Raw genomic sequence first — 10,257 nt, 5'->3', positions numbered from 1 at the left:
CACAAGAGAAGGAAGGTTAGAACCGGGAATAATAATACGAGAGTGTCTAGCAGGTCTTTGGACTGAGGCGTCATACCTAGGTAGGCAGTTTAACACTGCAACGAGGGACGACAGGATCCGTCAGGTGATATAGCGGCTGCTGATGAGGGAATCCCTCACAGCCGCGCTGATTGATGCTCGTCTGGCAGCGTGGGAACGCTGCAGCAGGAAGCTGCCCATATATGGGCGCAGCAGGATGGCGACAGAGGAAGGCCCAAGCCCAGACCATGACAGAACCCTCAGTAATGCTAATCAGGTCAGAGTGCTATAGGGCCTCTGTAATGTTAGCCATTTGGTCCGTATGACACGGTGTAATAAATCAACCTTTATTTCATCAACCTTTATTTATACTCGAAAAGACAATTGAGGTCACCCTCATTTTCAATGTCGTCGAGACTTTACAGACATTTCAATGCACACATTTCTACAATATAACAATAATAAATATTAATAACTATCTATATAGTATAAAATGAACATAAAATCAGCACACAGATTGACAGAATAAAAAAACAATGCATAAATTGCAGACATAAGAATAGGTATAAAAGACAATAAAAGTAGTGCAATGTAAACGTGCAGACTTAATAATGGCATAAAATAAGTACAAAAGTTCAATGTTGCTCGAAGGCATGTGAACCCCCCCGGAACAGTCAGTCCCCCCAAAACACCCCACACATCAATCTTTACCACATCCCCATCCAAGACGCACCCACCCCCACGATAAAGCACTCCATGACCGAAGGAAAACACAAAACAGCCCACGCGCCACTCACACCGCCATGCACACCGCCATGCACAGCGACGGGGATGCCACCCCTGCGGCACGGACTGCACGCTGCTGTGCTTGTGTTATCATACAGTTTCGCAGCTTGATAGAACACGCATATTAACATGTGTGCACAATGTAAATTGCATCTCTGCGATGATGTTAGAATCTCGTTAGAATCTCGCATAATTAGTACGCTGTAATTACTGTAATTATGGTAATACCATTTGGACACGTTTGATTACAGAGAGGCAGTGGTTTGTGCTTTAATGTTGATGTAGAATGCACTCGAGGGAGGGCATTGGATATCATATCAACAAGCCATATCTGGAGGGATGACAAGACATATTTTCTTTACTTTTTTTGTGTGCATGTTGGGTCTAATTTATTCATAAGTGATTAAGACTTAAAGGAACACACCAACATTATAGGAAGTGCGGAAGAGTCAGACAAGAAGATAGATATCGATTTCCTCTCTGCGTTCAGTAGAAAGCATCCCACTGCAAGATAGCTAGTTTAGCACAAATTAATGAAGTGGATACAGACCACTAGCCTAGCTTAAAAGTCTGAGAGTGTTTTTGCCCAACAAGCTAGGCTAGCTGGTCCGTATCGGCTTCCATTAGTTTGTGCTAAACTAGGCTAGCTTGCAGCTGGATGTGTCTAGATCCTAGTCTGTTTCTAGATTAGAACATGTTATGGCACAGCTCATATTTTCAACTCTGTGGACGGTTTGCTTCTCAGGCTCTTTCTCAAGCTGAAGATGAGACAGATTGTATGATGATGTGTGCTGATGGTTCATCCGCTCTGCTGCTTAACTTCAAAGACAGACCCATGCCCCCCCCCCCCCCCATGCCTCGTTAAAATTTACATTTAAAGGTGCTATCACTAGATGTCGCACTAGAGCACATTCATTTCATTATCCAATCAGGAGCATTCCACATGCGGAAATGGGAAGTGGGGAGGGGAATGGGATACATGTATGCAAAATGTAAACAACAACATTAATTTAGGATATTAAATATTCTTAATGATAAATTAATGAATCAATCATTTCTATAATTTAAATAATTTCAGATAGTCAGTCGGCAGTAAGTCAATTAAGTATTACTCTCTTGGGCTCATATTCTACCATCTTCCTTTTCAGAGCTGAATCTTCTAAGAAATCTGTGGCAGAGAAGAAAAAAGGTACTGGGGTTACAGCTTGTTTACAGAGCGGGTCAGGTTGAGAGCTGCACCTAAACTCTGTTTAGCCATGTTTTTATTTCATCAACCTTACAATCAAAATAGCATGGCCTGATGACTGTAATGACCAAAACATGACCAATAATACCATATTATTACAATTATTACATGGTTAGATGGGATTATACTGTGGTGTTATTTAAACCAAAAGTGTGTACCATGGTGCCTTTTCCCATGTATTTATACAATGGCTGGTACCATGGTTAAAACTGAAATAACACCATAAAGGTGCTGTAAGTGGATTGGATGAAGTGGGAATGGGATACCAGAAAAATTTATTTTCAGTTTACTGCAGAGTGGAGGGACTGAGAGGACCCATGTTACTGACCAGACAATCTATATCAATTAAGAGTGTATCAACTCTGTATATTCTGTACCGCAAAGATATTCGTTCCACCCCTATAAATACTCTTTAATTCTATGTATTATGCTGCTACTGTACTATGTATATTGTATTTGCGACACACATTTTTGATCCTTCACCCAAATAAACTGATTCAGATTCAGAATATAAATGAACACTATTATTACCAAACAATATTAATGAAATAAAAAATCTCATACATGGGTGGATATAAATCACAGTAATTTTTTATGTTATAGCAGATTGTATTCTAATAACTGACACGTGTGTGTGTGTGTGTGTGTGTGTGTGTGTGTGTGTGTGTGTGTGTGTGTGTGTGTGTGTGTGTGTGTGTGTGTGTGTGTGTGTGTGTGTGTGTGTGTGTGTGTGTGTGTGTGTGTGTGTGTGTGTGTGTGTGTGTGTGTGTGTGTGTGTGTGTGTGTGTGTGTGTGTGTGTGTGTGTGTGTGTGTGTGTGTGTTGTAACCAGCTCTACCCAGAAATGCTGAGTTGCTGGAGCAGAGGACTCGGAGGGTTGCTGAAGTGATGCAGGAGAGGACTAGAAGGGCCAAAAAGGTTCCTGTTCTTCTTAACGGTGAAGTAGATCATTATAATAACAGACATATCCCCAATATATCCCCAAACGGGCCCAGGTATATCCCCAAACGGGCCCAGGTATATCCCCAAAGGGGCCCAGGTATGTCCCCAAACAGGCCCAGGTATATCCCCAAAGGGGCCCAGGTATATCCCCAAACGGGCCCAGGTATATCCCCAAACAGGCCCAGGTATATCCCCAAACGGGCCCAGGTATATCCCCAAACGGGCCCAGGTATATCCCCAAACGGGCCCAGGTATATCCCCAAAGGGGCCCAGGTATATCCCCAAACGGGCCCAGGTATATCCCCAAAGGGGCCCAGGTATGTCCCCAAATGGGCCCAGGTATATCCCCAAGGGGGCCCAGGTATATCCCCAAACGGGCCCAGGTATATCCCCAAAGGGGCCCAGGTATGTCCCCAAATGGGCCCAGGTATATCCCCAAAGGGGTCCAGATATATCCCCAAACGGGCCCAGGTATATCCCCAAAGGGGCCCAGGTATATCCCCAAACGGGCCCAGGTATATCCCCAAACAGGCCCAGGTATATCCCCAAAGGGGCCCAGGTATATCCCCAAACGGGCCCAGGTATATCCCCAAACGGGCCCAGGTATATCCCCAAACAGGCCCAGGTATATCCCCAAACAGGCCCAGGTATATCCCCAAACAGGCCCAGGTATATCCCAGACCTCCTTGCTATTGTCAACCAATCAACCAATCAACTAATTTAAAGGCAGCTATAAACAAGCACTTATGGACAAATATAAGAGAGAGGAGCTTGATCAGTAATGTGACTGCTGCCTATTATATATTTTTTCCTGGTGGAAATCGGACAGTGCATTTGAATGCTCAAATAAAGATGTGAGCATCCAGAAGCAATCATTAATATACTGCCCAGTCCTGGTCACCATGTAGATGAATGACATGCTCTCTTCTCTTCCCTCCCCACATTCAAGCCCCCAAGAAAGAGGCCAAGACTAAGCCCGCTAAGAAAGGTACCTCCATCTTTCAGTGATTCAGTGATTGCAGAGTGAAGATACTAAATCAAGTCATCATCATAATTTTCACTGGTCGTTTGATTTTTCTTCTACAGAATCAGTGGCCGCCAAGCAAGTGCAGATAAAAGAACATGAAGAAGAGGGTATCTGATAATTTTTTTTCTATCTATCTATCTATCTATCTATCTATCTATCTATCTATCTATCTATCTATCTATCTATCTATCTATCTATCTATCTATCTATCTATCTATCTATCTATCTATCTATCTATCTATCTATCTATCTATCTATCTATCTATCTATCTATCTATCTATCTATCTATCTATCTATCTATCTATCTATCTATCTATCTATCTATCTATCTATCTATCTATCTATCTATCTATCTATCTATCTATCTATCTATCTATCTATCTATCTATCTATCTATCTATCTATCTATCTATCTATCTATCTATCTATCCATCCATCCATCCATCCATCCATCCATCCATCCATCCATCCATCCATCCATCCATCCATCCATCCATCCATCCATCCATCCATCCATCCATCCATCCATCCATCCATCCATCCATCCATCCATCCATCCATCCATCCATCCATCCATCCATCCATCCATCCATCCATCCATCCATCCATCCATCCATCCATCCATCCATCCATCCATCCATCCATCCATCCATCCATCCATCCATCCATCCATCCATCCATCCATCCATCCATCCATCCATCCATCCATCCATCCATCCATCCATCCATCCATCCATCCATCCATCCATCCATCCATCCATCCATCCATCCATCCATCCATCCATCCATCCATCCATCCATCCATCCATCCATCCATCCATCCATCCATCCATCCATCCATCCATCCATCCATCCATCCATCCATCCATCCATCCATCCATCCATCCATCCATCCATCCATCCATCCATCCATCCATCCATCCATCCATCTATCTATCTATCTATCTATCTATCTATCTATCTATCTATCTATCTATCTATCTATCTATCTATCTATCTATCTATCTACTAATGTATTATGTGTGTTGTGTTTCAGTTGGTCCTTGCCGACCTGCAGCACCAGTGTACTGGCCGCCTCCACCACCAGGCTGGTATGGTGAGTAAACAAATTACACAAATAAACCACAGCTTCAACAGCAAGATCAACATGTCAGATTTAATATCAACTTGTCAAATATTTAATATACTGTAATAAACCACAGCTTCAACAGCAGTATCAACATGTCAGATTTAATATCAACATGTCAAAGATTTAATATACTGTAATAAACCACAGCTTCAACAGCAAGATCAACATGTCAGATTTAATATCAACATGTCAGAGATTTTATATAATAAACCATAGCTCCATCAGCAGTATCAACATGTCAGATTTAATACCAACATGTCAACGATTTAATATACTGTAATAAACCACAGCTTCAACAGCAAGATCAACATGTCAGATTTAATATCAACCTGTCAAATATTTTATATACTGTAATAAACCACAGCTTCAACAGCAGTATCAACATGTCAGATTTAATATCAACATGTCAAATATTTAATATACTGTAATAAACCACAGCTTCAACAGCAAGATCAACATGTCAGATTTAATATCAACCTGTCAAATATTTAATATACTGTAATAAACCACAGCTTCAACAGCAGTATCAACATGTCAGATTTAATATCAACATGTCAAATATTTAATATACTGTAATAAACCACAGCTTCAACAGCAGTATCAACATGTCAGATTTAATATCAACATGTCAGAGATTTAATATACTGTAATAAACCACAGCTTCAACAGCAAGATCAACATGTCAGATTTACTGTAATATCAACATGTCAAATATTTAATATACTGTAATAAACCACAGCTTCAACAGCAAGATCAACATGTCAGATTTAATATCAACATGTAAAAGATTTAATATACTGTAATAAACCACAGCTTCAACAGCAAGATCAACATGTCAGATTTAATATCAACATGTCAGAGATTTTATATAATAAACCATAGCTCCATCAGCAGTATCAACATGTCAGATTTAATACCAACATGTCAAAGATTTAATATAATAAACCACAGCTTCAACAGCAGTATCAACATGTCAGATTTAATATCAACATGTCAACGATTTAATATACTGTAATAAACCACAGCTTCAACAGCAAGATCAACATGTCAGATTTAATATCAACATGTCAAATATTTAATATACTATAATAAACCACAGCTTCAACAGCAGTATCAACATGTCAGATTTAATATCAACATGTCAGAGATTTAATATACTGTAATAAACCACAGCTTCAACAGCAAGATCAACATGTCAAATTTAATATCAACATGTAAAAGATTTAATATACTGTAATAAACCACAGCTTCAACAGCAAGATCAACATGTCAGATTTAATAGCAACATGTCAAATATTTAATATACTATAATAAACCACAGCTTCAACAGCAAGATCAACATGTCAGATTTAATATCAACATGTCAGAGATTTTATATAATAAACCATAGCTCCATCAGCAATATCAACATATCAGATTTAATACCAACATGTCAGAGATTTAATAATGTAATGTTTATGTTTATGTTTATTTAGGATCCACATTAGCTTTTGCACTTGACAAAAGCTATTCTTCTTGGGGTCCGGCACTTAAAACAATACAACAATATTCAAGGCATTACATCATTATCAACATCAATTACATCATCAGAACATCCCACTCCACTGACACATGCCTTCTCTATTTAAACGACCACATCAAACAAGAGGTGGACGCGGGCAAATACTGCGGCATGGTCATGCTGGACCTACAAAAGGCCTTCGACACTGTCAATCACACCATTCTGATTGACAAGCTAAAAGCAATTGGTTTTGATAGTCTATCAGTGAGCTGGATGCAATCCTACCTGGAGGGGAGAGAGCAGATGGTGGAGGTAAACGGTACCCTATCCCCCCCCCTCACAGTAAGCTGTGGTGTTCCACAAGGAAGCATACTAGGTCCGCTACTGTTCCTAATTTATGCAAATGACATGTCGTCAGCTTGTGACTGCAACTTGTTCCTGTTTGCGGACGACTCAGCCCTGCTGGTCTCTGACAAGAACAAGTTACAGGTTGAAAAAACCCTCAGCTCAGAACTAGGCAAAATCTGCATATGGCTCGCTGATAACAAACTATCATTACACATGGGCAAAACAGAGTCCATTCTCTTCGGTTCAAATAACAAACTCAGCAAGACCGACGGCTTCTCAGTTACAGTGGGTGACAATATTGTCAGTCACAAGTGTAACGGAGGTACTGCAGTATATCCACAGTCACGATGGTACAAGTAGTTCAGTGGCTGTGGATGGTAAGCGGTACTGCAAGTAAACTCACTCCCCAGAGGCATCCAGACCCAGAAGCAAGCAGTGAATTTACTTTTTGCTTAGTGGTCTGTGATGCCGCCCGCGATGCGGGCGTCCGGGGTTCAACTCCCACTCAGGGCGATCCCTTAACAGGGGTCGAATCGACTAAACACAACGCAGACAAGATCACACCGGCTACACAAGGAAAGAAGATATTACCTACCTGGGTTCCATCCTAGAGGCAAATCTTTCCTGTGACAAAATGGCATCCAATGTAATAAAAAAATTCAACCAACGAACTCGATTCTTGTACCGGATCTCCTCACTGGTAAACAAGAATACCCTGAAGACTCTGGCAGGAGCACTCATTCAAGGGTACTACGACTATGCGTGCACCTCATGGTACCAAAGCACCTCAAAGGCGCTAAAAACAAAATTACAAACATCTCAAAACAAACTGGTCAGACTACTGCTTGACCTTACTCCTAGAACCCACCTCACCCCTGCCCACTTTGACAACCTAGGATGGCTTAGAGTAGACGACAGAGTACAGCAACTTGCAATGGGCCTGGTCTACAAGATACACTACACGACCAAGGTACCCATGTACATGTCAAAATACTTCCCAAAGGTCAGTGAATACCACGATCACAACACCAGAGGGAGCTCCACAAATCATGTTAAACCCAGATTCGGCTCAAACAAGGGACTAAACACGTTTCGCAATTATGCCACATCAATGTGGAACGCCCTACCCAAAGCTGTAAAGGAATGTGAATCACTACCCACTTTCAAAAACACTCTCAAAAAACACCTACGGGAGACTGCAATTCGAAACTGGCCCCTGTAAATGTCCTAACACAACCCCCTCCAATGTACAGTAAATTACCAAGTATGGTCTTGTCAATATTCCAATGTACAGTTTTGTTTGTACAGTTGTACAGTGTCCCCCACCCACCCCTCCTACCCAACCCCCCCCCCACTCCTACCCAACCCCCCCCACCCAACCACCTCCAATGTACAGTCCCCCCCCCCCCCCCCCCCCCCCCCCCCCCACCTACCCAATCCAATGTACAGTTTCTACGTCAAATGTATATACTCTTTTTTCTGGACTCTTTTTGTATCACAAACAGTACTGTATTTGCAAATCTGGTATGTCATAAATGTATAGATGTAGCAGTACTGTCTATCTGTATGTCATGTATGTATGTCATATATGTTACGATGAATTGAAAATGGGGGACCCTGATGTAAACAAGACGAAAGTCTTTCTCTGGTCTGCATCCCCTTAACAATTGTATGTATTGAGCTGTACTGTACTGTACCCATTCTGCAATCTGTTAATAAAGTTGTCAATCAATCAATTCAATCAATCAATCAATCAATTACATCATTATCAACATCATTAACAATCTCATCCTCAGTCAAGGATGACATTGTACAAGATACTTATTAGTATAAAGTAAATGTAAATGTAAATAAAGTATTAGAATAAAATAATTAAAATAAAATAAATAGTGCTTCCTGAGCAGCACTCACTGCCATCAACATAAATACAAACAGTCAATTGGTTTTCACCGCTATGCCATAAGGGTTCAGTGCATGCTCGTTAGTAGATGGTATTTAAATTTTTTCTTGAAAGTGGTTTTGGATTCTATTTCAGCAAAGTAGCTTGGCAATGAGTTCCATTCCATGATTGCTCTGTAAGTTACAGACGATTTTAGTAGATTTGTTCTGGGTTTAGGTGCCAGTAGATGGCCTGACGTAGCTTGTCTGGTCATATGGTCATGTTCTTCTCTTATGTAAACTATATGATCATAAAAATACTGTGTTTTTTTGACAACTTGAACATTTCTGAAAAAAGTTATGAGATTGCAGATGTTTCTCAACCGGAAGCCATGATACATTTCTGTGCATACCTCCAATGTTAGTGCGCTTTGAACAGTGGAGAACTCGTCTGGCAGCCTTATTTTGAGCTATTTGTAGTTTCTGTATATGTGTTTTTGCTGCTGATGACCATATCAACACGTCAGATTTAATATCAAGATGACAGAGATTTATTAATGTAATATTAACATGTCAGATAAAAAAGAATTACGCTCTCATCATTTGAGATAAGTGGGGTCAATAAATGCTGATAATAAGAACACAAGGATGATTTGTGTGTTGCTGATCCAGTTATCAGAAATCCATGAGATTAAAAACAAACAACAAACAGCTAAAACTCGAATGTTTTTACTCACACACCTTTAACTGCATTTACTGTAACTGTGTCTGACCTTGTCTTATTATTTTGGTGTGTGTGTGTGTGTGTGTGTGTGTGTGTGTGTGTGTGTGTGTGTGTGTGTGTGTTTAACCCTTTCACTGCCACACGACAGCCGGTTAACCCTTTCACTGCCACGCTACAGAAGGTTAACCCTTTACTATCACACTACCGACGGTATAAATAAAGTTGACTGGACTAATCATCCGTCTTGTTTTCCAGGGCCGTCGGCTCCGGTTCTGAACGCCCAGCCGCTCCACCCCGGCGTCCCGCCCATGCACCATCTTTACCAGCAACCGCCACCCTATTATCCACAGTATTATCCCTACCTGCCGCCCATGCACCCTATGGCTCAACCACCACCAGCCCCTGAGCAGCACGCTGCCCAGCCGGAGGTCCCCTCTCCAGCGCCGGCCCCTGTGGCTCAGCCCGCTGCCCAGCCGGAGGTCCCCTCTCCAGCGCCGGCCCCTGTGGCTCAGCCCGCTGCCCAGCCGGAGGTCCCCTCTCCAGCGCCGGCCCCTGTGGCTCAGCCCGCGGCTCCAACTCAAGGTCATTATGGTCACAGATCTGGTAGCTGTGCTCCTGGGATAGAATGTATAGAACATCCATTTTCCCTCCATGTTGG

The 10,257-nt window shown here is 41.7% G+C and overlaps 1 long non-coding RNA gene across 1 annotated transcript; it reads left to right on the top strand.

The window, feature by feature from the left end:
* The first annotated feature begins 4,085 nt into the window (after positions 1-4,085).
* On the top strand, positions 4,086-9,931 carry LOC311227915. The gene is made up of 3 exons (XR_014619651.1): positions 4,086-4,125; positions 5,056-5,115; positions 9,855-9,931. It is a non-coding gene; the product is annotated as an uncharacterized lncRNA (long non-coding RNA).
* Positions 9,932-10,257: the final 326 nt, after the last annotated feature.

Source organism: Notolepis coatsorum (genome assembly GCF_963971535.1).
Source record: "Notolepis coatsorum genome assembly, chromosome: 5".
NCBI classification, from domain to species: domain Eukaryota; kingdom Metazoa; phylum Chordata; class Actinopteri; order Aulopiformes; family Paralepididae; genus Notolepis; species Notolepis coatsorum.
Note: the sequence above shows the minus strand (reverse complement) of the source record. Positions and strands in the feature narration are given on the sequence as shown.